The sequence below is a fragment of the Larus michahellis genome, chromosome 25 (assembly GCF_964199755.1).
Source record: "Larus michahellis chromosome 25, bLarMic1.1, whole genome shotgun sequence".
NCBI classification, from domain to species: Eukaryota; Metazoa; Chordata; class Aves; order Charadriiformes; family Laridae; genus Larus; species Larus michahellis.
The window spans coordinates 3278350-3291659 of NC_133920.1; the positions used below are offsets into that span (position 1 = coordinate 3278350).

The 13310-nt window shown below is 49.7% G+C and overlaps 1 pseudogene; it reads left to right on the plus strand.

The window, feature by feature from the left end:
• Positions 1–924: 924 nt before the first annotated feature.
• On the plus strand, positions 925–12282 carry LOC141734812 (kelch-like protein 10; annotated as a pseudogene).
• The last annotated feature ends 1028 nt before the right edge of the window (positions 12283–13310 follow it).

Consider the following 13310-nt stretch of genomic DNA (forward strand, 5'->3'; position numbering starts at 1 on the left):
TGAGACGAGAAGACTTCGAGTCATTTCAATGCCTTCATACTTCTTCCCCAGCTTGGGTGTCACCACCGCTGAGCCAGCCTTGTACTGTTTGTGCCCATGGAGTCGCTGGTACCTGCTTTTCATGTACACGTCTGCCACCCTTCCCACTGGCAGAGCCATGGCGTACAGTACAGGTGATTAGTCCATCCAGTCCCGTGGTTGTGGGTTTTGTTCTTTTTTTTCCCCAAGGAACCACCAGTCACATGACCTTCTAGTCCTCTCTCTTGAATTCTGCCTTGTATCTGCCTCCCTTCTCTTTGGCTTCATCTGTACCCTTAGTACTCTTTGAGGGATGGCATCCTTCTATTTTAAGGTTGCGTCTCCTTTTCCTTTCTGTGCTTCCTTTTCTGCTTTACTCCTAAGTTCCCAGGTTTTGGTCTATCAGTGCTCCGAAGTGTTCATCTCCAAGTCACTGATGTCACTCAGTGTTGTACCCGCGACCCCATGTCCCGGGGATAACAGTATGCTTGACTGTTTTCCAGGACTGAAACTTAATTTCCCCCCTATTTTTGTTCAGGGCAGCCTGGGACCTGAATGAGAAGGGAGGTGTTAATTAGGGACACAAGTGTAGACTGTTCTTTCTGCTTGAGCTGTGGCAGTGGACATCATGGAAGCAAGAAAAAGCAAGGAAACCCGTGTAACGAGGGTGACCCATGTGAGCAGTTAACAGCTAACAGTGTACTAACAGGAAGCAGCACGTTTCTCCATCCAAAGACAGAGGTACAGTAAGAAACACACTGGGCACAAGGATTTTGGTTAAAAAACAGTCAAAGAACAAGGCCTGTCTTTGTGTTATCAAAGACCACAGTTCCCATGGAAAGAAGCTGGGTACTATCTAAGCCCCGCCATTTGGTTTTTTCCATTTTACATCAAGGAAGCGGCAGAATGGGAGATTCTTTGAAAGGGTCAGAATTTCCGTACTACATTCTGAAGCGATGGAGACAAAGGAAGATATTCAAGCCGGACAGGTCCCAAAACACCATGTCGCTGATCTCACAAGCTGGAGGAGCGGCTGGCAACCATGGAACCTATAGTGGCTGGCAACTGCCCTCGTCGGTTCAACAAGCCCGGAGCAGGTACCACCTCCTTCGTTTGAGTGTATTTCACTGCCAGTTGGAGTTTTGTTTGAAAAAAGAAGCAGAGCTAAGGTTCTGAAGGTGTACTTTTTGAAAGAAAACTACTGGATAAGAATACAATTTGCCTCAATGTTGATAGCTTTAACATTTTAATGTATGTTCTGTTGGTATTAAGCGAGTGGAGGTTGGAAGCAAGAGGTGAGGCACAAGAGCTGAAAATGGCTGCAACTGGGAATGACCACTATTTCCATTTTTGTCCCCCCGACGCAAAGCTAAGTGCTGTAGATTTTAGAGTGATTTGTATCCTTGATGTACTTGATATATCCGTATTGAAAGGGAGGTTTATTATGTAAAGTTAGAAGTTGGTATGTCATGCTGCCTGGTTATGGCAGCATCTGTAGGTCAAATATCTGATTTTTGGAAGCAGTGAGAAGAGCTAACGGTCATCTAAACTATGGAAAATTTCTCCCATGAACTGGGCTCAGATATTAAGGAACACACAAGTTAAAAACCGTGCATAAAGATCACTCATGACTTTCTTATTCAACTGACATTATATTGATTCTGAATAAATAGACCATGTTTGTAATTTCTGCTTACAGCGACTACCTGACTTTCTGCAAAATCAGTTATCTAAAACAGAGCCCTTCAAAATGGGTTTATTCTTCAAAGAAATATTTATATTCCACCTGGTGAAGATCCAGGGGTGAGTGTAGGGCTCTTTGTTATTGCCTCCATCTCAGCACTAGGGATTTAGGTGTTAATGCCTGGGCGATGGGCTTTGGCTCCAGACCCCACCATGTCTCAGAGGATGGCCCAGTCATACTGACTATGGTCCAAAAGCAGCGTGTTTTTCAGATGCTGCTCCTCGACCCGTCTGATAATGTCTGGAACTGGGTGAAACTTGCCTTCAACTATTCAAATATTTTCAAGTGTGACTTTGTTTTCCTCTAAAACATTACTCCAAAACTCATTAAGAAATAACCGGCAAACTGGCATTTACAGCTCTCAGCCGGGATGTCTTTCATATCCAGGATATAAACCCCAGTTTATATTTGTTGCTGTACTGTTATACCTGGACTACTGAATCATCTCCCCCATTAATTAAAACCGAAAAGTTTTAAAAGAGGCAATTCTCATTTAAGGCAACCACTAGGGCATGGGAATCTAGTGTGACTAACCCACAAGGTCATTTTCCTCAGGGGAGTTCCAGGTGCAGATTCTGTCACTGTGAAGAAACCTCTTGGCTGTGTTCACAGCAGTACACCATGTATTAATCATAGGATCATAGAATGGTTTGGACTGGAAGGGACCTTAAAGATCATCCAGTTCCAATCCCCCTGCCCTGGGCAGGGACACCTCCCACCAGCCCAGGCTGCTCCAAGCCCCATCCAACCTGGCTTTGAACACCTCCAGGGATGGGGCAGCCACAGATTCTCTGGGCAACCTGGGCCGGTGTCTCACTGCCCTCAGAGTAAGGAATTTCTTCCAAATATCTAATCTAAATTTCCCCTCTTTCAGTTTAAAATCATTACCCCTCGTCCTATTGCTACACTCCCTCATAAAGAATCCCTCCCCATCTCTCCTGGAGCCCCTTCAGGTACTGGAAGTCTGCTATAAGGTCTTCCCAGAGCCTTCTCTTCTCCAGGCTGAACCCCCCCAACTCTCTCAGCCTGTCCTCACAGCAGAGGTGCTCCAGCCCCCTTATCATTTTGGTGGCCCTCCGCTGGACCCGTTCCAACAGGTCCTTGTCCTTCCTGTACTGAGGACTCCAAAGTTGGACGCAGTACTCCAGATGGGGCCTCAGCAGAGTGGAGTAGAGGGGAAGAATTACCTCCTTCAACCTGCTGGACACTTTTCTTTTGATGCCGCCCAGGATGCAGTTGGCTTTCTGGGCTGCGAGCTCACATTGCTGGCTCATATTGAGCTTCTTGTCCACCAGCATCCCCAAGTCCTTCTCCTCAGAGCTGCTCTTCAGCCATTCTCCACCCAGTCTGGATTTGTGCTTGGGATGACTGTGACCCAGGTGCAGGACCTTGCACTTGGCCTGGTTGAACTTCATGAGGTTTGCACGGGCCCACCTCTCCAGCCTGTCTAGCTCCCTCTAGATGGCGCCCCTTCCCTCCAGCATGTTAACCGTGCCACACAGCTTGGTGTCATCGACCAATTGGCTGAGGGTGCACTCAATCCCCCTGTCCATGTCACCATTTAGTCTGTTTTTATTGTTGTACTTGCAATATCTGAAAACTGTTTTCTCCTGCAGTAAAAGTATAGCAACATCTCCTGTTTCTGGGAGAGACAAACTTTAGGCTGCGTGAGGATCAGTTGTGCCTTCCATCATAGCAATCCTTGTTATATTAATGGACTTTTTTTGCCACCTAGTAACAGTGAGTAAAAATACTTTCTCAACAAGTTGTTCATGAGAGTAAGTAAATACAGGAAAATGTCCTTCTGATGCTTACTGCCCACGCTTACCTCGTATGCATCAAGGTCAAGAAATGTAGCATGGCAAATCCACCAGGTATGATCTGCTATCCCAGCAAGTTGAAGGCAAAGAAAGGAACTGTACTGGCATTTGAATAGGGTTGCCATATGAATTTTTTTTAGCGTTCATGTTACAGATCATCTTTACTATCAGTGACATGAAAGATAAAGTCACAAATGGCAATTTATGTTGCTAAGATCCGCAGAGCAAAAGCGGTGCTTTACCTGGGTATTTGCTAGATTACATCTCTCCAGTAGTCAAAAGTGGTGAGCAGGCAGGTAACCATTTCAGAGAAATGAAAAGTAGCGTGTGTGGAGCGGAGAGGAGGTTGGTAGGGCTCTATCAACAGATATTGTTGATAGAGCACAACATGTTAGGTGGATGAGACCCCCCCTTGTATAGGAAACATCGGATTACAGTGCTGTGTGTGCAGGTGTATTTCCAGTTCATCGTTTTGAATACAGTTTTCAGGCTAGAACATTGGATGCAAGCTATTAAGTAGAGTAACAGCGTACAAGGCAGTACGATATCTGAAAATCAGAGTATTTATGGAAAAAACCACCATGTTATAAATTGGGTTTTTTTCCTCAGTCCTTTCTAAGAGGAGCTCTTGTTTACCAAGGGTCCGACCTGGGACAGGGTAAGAGTCCAGGGCAGGGAACCAAGACACATGTCAGAAATCGGGCAGAAGCCAGAGTGAGAGCAAGTCAGCATGACTTGTCATAGACGCATGAACAAGTGGACTAAACCAGAGTTGTTCCTGGGCCTTATCTCCAGAGCTGTAGACAGATGTTGTAAGAGAAGCCCAGAAAGACCACTAGTCAGAAGCAAACACCTTGCGTTCCTGAAATTCCCCCAGGATAAGGTAGCCTGTCGTATCTGGGCATGTTGAGCCGAACTAATCACAGAGGACCAAGGCAAGAGCTTGAGTGCCCTTCCTGTGAGTGCCCATACTGCTTGTAGCGCAGTTCCCACCCCCAGAGCATCGGCGCCTGGTACTTTGTGCTCTCGTACACACCAAGCACCACGCTTTTGGGTCTGGTGTGAGTCAGAGACTATGTCCAAGAGGCACTGTGGACAAGGGCGTGCTGTAGAAGGGCAACGTCCAACCAGAAAATGGACCCAAGCCTTTTTCTTTATACTGCAGTATGTATAAATTCAAAGTCCGCATGCTCCACAATAATATTGTAAATATTAGAAGTGCATTTATTCATTTTAATAGTTAGAAATCTTGTTCAGCTAATCTAAGTTTGATTTGGCTTACACTGACAGGAACTAATAACACCCTATTTTGGACACTGAAAAAAGGCTCTATCAAGTTAAAGTGCCTTCTCTGGCATGTGATACAACAAATCTGTTCTGCCGGCGTGTTGTTAAAATGGGTTTACTATGATACACATGCTCCTCGTAGGCAAGCAAGAGATGCACAAGAATAACAGCAACTGGAATAAAAGACAATGCCCATGCTTCATCTAATTTCTTTAAAAACATACCCAACTCTGATATTTTTAATATAATGCACAGAACCCTGATTGTATCTATAGCTGCAAATTGGTCAGCTCGAACAATACAAATAGACTCACCATTTTTCATCATTTTTATTTTCAGTCCATTGTGTTTCCTGGCTCTCAGAAAATGCCACCCCCATACTGAAATAGTTTTGTTGCAAATGTTATGGGTAGGTATAAATTCCTAAGGAAAATTTTTTTCTGATTTTCTTTGAACTTCAGTGTAAATTACTTTAATGAACTTCGTATTCTTTCTCAAAATCTACATTTTGTACTTAGTAAAGAGAGTTGTGATGCAGAAAATTGATAGAAAAAAAATATCTACAAGCTAAAAAAAGGTAATCCTGTGCTTAGCATTGCTAACTTCTTCAAAATTGATGCCATGAGGAGTGACAGAGGCCTGCCTATTATTCAGCATGTTTAAAATAGTTTCGCAGGTGGGGTCTTATACTCGCCTACTTACTTCAGCCCAGCTATTACTAATCACGTTTCCCTGTGTTGTAAATATCTTAAAAGGGCTTGGAAAAAAGAAGGGTTCTGCCCCAGATTAATCTATCCACCACGTGGAAGAGACAGACAGCTTTTTTCAAATAGTGTAGAATGATCAAAATGATCCTCTTTCCAAAAGGCTTTATTCAGCAGTGCCTCATCTGTCCATTCAAAGGAGCGAGTACCCATCATTTTTCCTCCTCTCTGTAACTGGTGGATGTTCTTTTGTCAGCCTTCACAGAAGATTTTTCCTAAAAGGCGCAATCTGTCTATTTAATGGTTGCTTCAACATGATAATGATTTAAAAACTATACCTGCTGGTCTGAACTTGGACATGATATTCCTGTTCCCTCCTAATAAAATAAATATACTGTTCTTATCTGCAGAGGCCCCATTGCAACAGGGTGTACAAGAACGGATGATGCATCCAGCCCATCATCAAGAATCACTCAGAAATCAAAAGAATATTTTATTACCAATTCACCCTCCCCTGATTATAAACCTCAATGACAAAGAGGATGAAGAGGACGACGAAGACAGGACAACAGAAAAAGTTTTTATAAATACATGAACAAAAAGAGAGCCAGGCAGAATCTCCATCCCTTACTGGATGCGGGGTGGGAAGTTGCAACCAAGGATGAGGAGAAGGCTGAGATACTTAATGCCTTCTTTGCCTCTGTCTTCAATAGTCAGACCAGCTATCCCCAGGGTGCTCAGCCTCCTGAGCTGGAGGATAAGGACGGAGAGCAGAACAACCCAACCATAACCCAGGAGGAAGTAGTCAGTGATCTGCTTCTGCACCTAGATGCACATAAGTCTATGGGGCCAGATGGGATTCACCCAAGAGTACTCAGGGAGCTGGCGGGAGAGCTCACCAAGCCTCTCTCCATCATTTATCAACAGTCTTGGTCAACAGGGGAGGTGCCAGATGACTGGAGGGTGGCTAATGTGACGCTCATCTACAAGAAGGGTCGGAAGGAGGATCCGGGGAACTACAGGCCTGTCAGCCTGACCTCGGTACCAGGAAAGATCATGGAGAGGATCATCTTGAGTGAGGTCTCACAGCAAGTGCAGGGTAGCCAAGGGATCGGGGCCAGCCAGCAGGGGTTTAGGAAAGGGAGGTCCTGCTTAACAAACCTGATCTCTTTCTATGACCATGTGACCTGCCTTCTGGCTGCGGGGAAGGCGGTGGACGTTGTCTGTCTGGACTTTGGCAAGGCCTTTGACACCGTCCCCCACAACATTCTCCTGGAGAAGCTGGTGAATCATGGCATAGACAAGTGTACTCTTCGCTGGGTTCAAAACTGGCTGGATGGCCGTGCCCAGAGAGTTGTGATTAATGGGGTGAAATCCTCTTGGCGGCCGGTCACCAGTGGTGTCCCTCAGGGCTCAGTTTTGGGGCCGGTTTTGTTTAATATCTTTATCAATGATCTGAATGAGGGGATTGAGTGCACCCTCAGTAAGTTTGCAGATGACACCAAGCTAGGTGGGAGTGTTGATCTGCTGGAGGGTAGGAAGGCTCTACAGAGGGCCCTGGACAGGCTGGATCCATGGTCCAAGGCCAACTGTATGAGGTTTAATAAGGCCAAGTGCCAGGTCCTGCATTTCGGTCACAACAACCCCAAGCAGCACTACAGGCTTGGGCAGAGTGGCTGGAAAGCTGCTCGGCAGAAAAGGACCTGGGGGTGCTGGTGGACGGCCAGCTTAACATGAGCCAGCAGCGTGCCCAGGTGGCCAAGAGGGCCAACAGCATTCTGGCTTGTATCAGGAACAGCGTGGCCAGCAGGAGTAGGGAAGTGATGGTGCCTCTGTACTGGGCACTGGTGAGGCCTCACCTCGAGTGCTGTGTTCAGTTCTGGGCCCCTCTGTACAAGAGGGACATTGAGGTGCTGGAGCGTGTCCAGAGGAGAGCTACCAGGCTGGTGAGGGGTCTGGAGACCAGGGCATATGAGGAGAGGCTCAGGGAGCTGGGCATGTTTAGCTTGGAGAAGAGGAGGCTGAGGGGAGACCTCATTGCCCTCTACAACTCCCTGAAAGGAGGGTGTAGGGAGGTGGGTGTTGGCCTCTTCTCCCAGGTGAATAATGACAGAACCAGAGGAAATGGTCCGAAGCTGCGGCAGGGGAGGTTTAGATTAGATATTAGGAAGAATGACTTTACTGAAAGAGTGGTCAGGCACTGGAACAGCCTGCCCAGGGAGGTGGTTGAGTCACCATCCCTCGAGGTATTTAAGAAACATCTAGATTTGGCACTTCAGGGCATGCTCTAGTGGCAGAGATTGTAGGTTGTTTTTTTGGGGTTTTTTTTGGTGTGTGTATGGTTGGACTGGATGATCTCAAGGGCCCTTTCCAACCATGAAGATTGTATGATTCTATGATTTTATGATCTCCAGTTTGCTGAAGTGTTGCCTGAGCTCCTCCTCTGCCAGCTGAGCCCAGCAGATCCTCTCGCCCCAAGGGAAGCTCTTCTCTGCTGGGGCCTTTTGCCCAGGTCTGCGGGGCCTGGCATGTCTGGAGGCTGACCTGGCTGGGACCCTCCTGCCCGAGGGGGACTGGCAGAACCGAGAGCAGCCTCAAGCGCTGCCATAGGCCAGTGAAGGCCAGGAGGGTTCTAAAAGGGTGCCAAACAAGTCCTGAACCTTGAGCGTCTCTCGAGCTTAACGATGAGAATTCTTCCCAGCAGCTTGTGCGGGGCTCTGTTTTGCAGCTGTGCTGAAAAGAGCCCAGAGAGCCCCGGGGTGCGCTAGTTCTTGCAGTGCTTGCGCGGCACCGAGGGCTTTTCTGCTCCTCAGACTGCAAGCCAGCGAGCGTGCTGGTGGTGCCCGAGAGGCTGGGAGGGGACAGAGAGGGGACATCTGATGCCAACTGCCCAAAGGCATATCCCACACCCTACCACAGCGTGCTCAGCAATGAAACTGTGTGTGTGGGGTGAATGTTGGCGGGGGCTGCCCTTGCTCAGGGCCTGGCTGGGCATTGCTGGCTCGCTGATCAGCAAGTGCTTTCTTTTGCATCCCTTGTATTCCTTGGGCTCTCTTTTCCACTCGCCTTGTTTCTAACCCACCAGTTTTGTCCCTTTCCCCCTTCCGATGCTCCCCCTGCACCCCACTGCGCAGGAGCGAGGGAGCGGCTGTGTGGCGCTGAGCTGCCGGCCAGGCTTCAGCCACACCAGCCTGTGAGCAAAATCGTTCCCTCCCAGGGGGAGAGGGCTCCCCCTTCCTCCTCCATCACGCTGCGGGCATCCCCTCTATCCCACTGGGATGCACGAGAGCCTCAGCACTCTGGCTCCTCTTGGAGCCGCTTCCAAAGCTTTTTGGGTGAGCTGAGGCATTTATAATGCCCAGTGTGGAAGGGAATCCCTCGCATTGCCATGAGCTGGCGGGGGCTGAGGAAACTGCCCCACAAGCAGCGTGCCAGGAGGACGGCTGGCCGCAGGGGACAGCAAGCCGCAGGGGACGGTGGCTGCGTAAGGACTTTTAGCCCTTGCTGGCCACCGAGCCCTGCCTACGTCTTGCCCTGGCTCTGACCGCATGGCGCAGCTCCTACGAGAGAGCCGAGCCTCAGCAGGACGTGGTCCTGGGCAACCTGCTCTAGGCGAGCCTGCCGGAGCAGATGTTGGAGCAGGCCACCTCCGCACATCCCCCAGTTTCTTGTCGTTTAGACAAGGAGTCCATCATCCGATGTCCCCACCCCAGCTGGGAACGGGAATGGGGAAAAAAACACGGAAACAGGAGGGCTGAAAGAGAAACAAATTTAATAGAAAAAGTAATTCAGACAGGCTGAGAGAGTTGGCGTTGTTCAGCCTGGAGAAGAGAATCCCAGAGGAGACCTTATAGCAGTCTTCCAGTCCATAAAGGGGGCCTACAGGAAGGATGGGGAGGCTGTCTTCATCAGGGAGTGTAATGATAGGACAAGGGGTAACGGATTCCCTGGGGTAACCTCTGAAAACGGGGTAGCCTCAAGTGGGAGATGTCCCTGCCTAGGGCAGGGGGTTTTAACTAGTTGATCTTCAGGGTTGCTTCTAACCCAAACCTTTCTATGATTATATAAATCCCACCCACAGGACCCAAAAAACCCTCAATATCCCTCATAGGGAATCCCAAAGGACCCATGGGAACCCCCCCAAGTTGTATTGAGCTCTACATGTCTTCCTATGTGGTCCTATCTGCTAGAATTGTGTCTTTTATGGAGACTGCCAATGGCCTTGCATTTTTTCTTATTGTATGGGATTGAAAACGCAACTACTCAATGGGAAGACGATTAGGATTTTGTTGCAGTTCCTGCATTTCCAACAAAACTTCCAATACTGCTGTATTCGTGGCGTTTTTACTGGCATTAGTGGAAAGAGGCGGTTTGCACTTTTAGGTTCCATTCAGCTTTCTGGCTGGCTTTGCAAAACTGACTTGTGCTCTGAGGAGATGTGGGCCTTGACCCTGGTAGTGTTGCTGCGTCAAACCGCTAGCTCTTGAGAGAGCTTCTGTTAAACACAAGTGTTTCTCAGGTACCAAGCTTCCAACGCGAGGCTGGCAAGCATTTTTCTTTTCTAGCTAGGGTAGATGGTCATGGCAATAAAGTGTTACAATGAGCAGTAGACACTGCTACTTGTTTCGAAAGCTTGCTTTCTCTGTCTGTTTTCCTGTTTCCCAAATGTCTCTTTTCCCTTCTTTGCTTTCTTTTAAAAGCTTGGAGTCTTTTATAGATGGTGCCTAGTGCTGTGTCCATCTTTTATTTCCTCTCCTGTGTGGAAGTCCACAGAGTCCAGGGACCCCATGGCTCCGCCCCACGGCAACATGGACCACGGGGACCCAGACCTCGGCCCCACAGAGGGGCTGTGGAGGGGCTCACGGCCCGTCCTGGTCCCCCCCACACCTGTGATGTCATTATGGGGCACGTTCCAGAGCCACCGGACAGGCAGGGGTTCCACTCTGATGTTGGAGGGAGGGCAAGGACAAAGTGCTGTAGGCACCCCAGAGAGAAGCATCTCCCAGTGCCTCAGGCGTCGAGGTGGGCGACAGCTTGGCTCGCACCGCATACTCCTCCTCACCCAGGGAGAGGAAGATGAGTGCTGTGGCTTGCACCGCCTTCCACGGGCTTTGCCCAGAAGGGAAGCTGGGTGATGGGATCATCAGCGTGGACGGCATTGAATTCATTGCTCACAAGATGATCCTCTCTAGCTGCAGTCCGTACTTCAGGTGAGTGCTTGAAGGAGGAGGGGATGGGGCCAAACAGTATTTCCTGCTCTGTGCCACACTGTGCCTTCGTGTATCTCCGGCGCTTCCCTCGGCACTCCAACTCTCCTCCAGCAGTTCCCCCTAGTCCTGGTACCTCCCTGGACACCAAAATTCATCCACAAGCTCAGATGGAACAGCAGCGCTGGAAGTGGTGTCTGGCGAAGCCCCAGATACGGTGCAGGGCTGGGAGCGTGGCCAGCCTGGCTGGTCTGCTGCCAGGCGGGAGGCTTTCCTTCCCCACACACCGTTATTCTCTGCTCTTCTCGTTGAAGCAAGGTGCCCGCTCGCCCTGTGGCTCCTTCTTAAAACAAGCGGCTAGTAAAACATTCCTTCATAAAACTCCACAGCCTCCCAGCATGGCTACTGCTAGTGCCCAAATTGGTGCCCGGGGAAGGAGGCACAGGGGATAATGGGGTCAGGGTGTCACACAGCAAGGCTGCTGTGTGTGTGAGGCACTTCCTCACAAATGATGAGGCTCCTTATGGAATACGCCTACACCGGGACAGTGCCGGTCACGGATGACAACGTTGAAAGTTTGCTAATCGCGGCAGACCAGTTCAATGTCCTGGACATCGTCAGACTGTGCTGCGAGTTCTTAAAATCCCAGCTGTGCTTGGAAAATTGCATTGGCATGTGGAGATTCACCGGCTACTACTACTGTGCTGACCTGCGAGAAGCAGCCCATGAGTTCATCCTGCATCACTTCGAGGAGGTGACCAAGGTGTCCACAGAGTTTCTGGCACTCTCCTTCAATGAGCTGGAACGCCTGCTGGAGAAGGATGAGCTCCCTGTGAAAGAAGAGGCCGTGTTCGAGGCCGTTCTGAAATGGGTTGCCCATGACCTGCAGAGCAGGAGGCAGCACGTGGTAGTCTTGCTGGGCAAGGAAGGGTGGAAGTGTGGACAGAAGGGATTTTTTTTCTCTAAATAAACTCAGCGTTACTGACAGTTAAGACTTTGCTTAAAACTTTTGAACTCATACGTGCGCACTGGTGTGAATTTGTAGTCCATGTTCCCTGTACTTACACGTCCCTCATGCAAATCTGCAGGTGCCATTTCTATCAGTTTCATAGGAACTAGATTTTCATCAGTGTCCCGGAAGGTCCTATTGACCAGCTCTTTGAAGAGCTGGAAGTTTGCTTTCGTGAGATTCAGGGTCCTGACTTTATTCTTCCCCCTGACGCCCACACCCCTCAGGACTGTGAACTCCACCAGCGCCCGACTACCGCAGCCCAGGCTGCCTCACATCATCCCATGGATGTCACCCATTAGCTCATTTGCGTTGGTGCCCTTCAGGTCCAGTATGGCCGCTCCTCTGGTGGGGCTGTCTGTGACCTGGCTTAAGAAGTTATCTTCAAGGCACTCGGCTCTGGGAGTCTCCTGGATTGCCTACAGCTCGCCGTGCTGCTTTTCCAGCAGCTGTCGGGGTGGCGGAAGTCCCCCGGCAGGACGAGAACCTGTGAGCGTGATGCCTGCTGCTGTAGCTGGAGCAAGAAGGCTTCGTCAATAGGCTCCCCTTGATTGGGCAGCCTGGAGTAGACACCAACCCCAAGGCTCCCTTTGTTGCCTGGCTCTCTAATTCTTACCCATAAGCTTTCAACCTGCTCTTGGCTATTCTTCAGAGACAGCTCTTCACACTCTACCCGTTTCTTGACCCAGAGGGCAGCCCCTCTGCCCCCTCTTCCTCCCCTGTTGCTGGCCATGGACAGTCACACTCCAGTCATGGGATTCGTCCCACCAGGTTTCAGGAATGGCAACTAGGTGTCAGCTTTCCAGCAGCACGGTGGCTGCCAGCTCCTCCCGTTTGTTGCCCGTGCTGCATGCATTGGTGTCGAGGCACTTTAGCTGGTCTGTCAGCCATGTCACCTTCTTAGAGGAACACACCTTAATTGCTTTGAGCTATTCACTGGTGTTCCCCTCTTTTCTCCTCCCCTCTTGACTCCTCCCCCTTTGGCTCCCCCCCATTACCTCAGGAGCCATTCCCTCATCTCTGGAAGACTTCAAGCGTCCTCCAGTGTTGCCAGCACGTGTCAGAGCAACAGGCTGAGGGCCCGCACTAGCACCCCAACCCTCTGCCTTGGGCTGTTGTCCCACTGCCTGTCACAGGCAAGCCTGATATTGCCCTCCTCCCCTTTCAAGCCTAGTTTAAGGCTCTGTCAATGAGCTCTGCTCACTCGGGAGCAAAGACCCTCTTCCCCCTTTCAGAAAGGTGAATCCCATCTGACGCCAGCAAACCTTGTGCCGTGCAGGCCGCCCCATTCTCGAAAACCCCAAAATTGTGTGGGTGACATCAGCCACGGAGCCATGTACGAATAGTCTGTGTCCATCTATTTATTCCCATGTTGCTGCCCACAAGGGGAAGGGGAGAGGAGAAAATACCCTGTGGTTCAGATTTCCTTACCAACCCTCCCGAGGCCCTGAAGTCTCTTTTGGCGGCCCTTGCACTATGCGTTGTGGCACCTGGGAAGGTGGGCTGGGCAAGGAGGGGGTT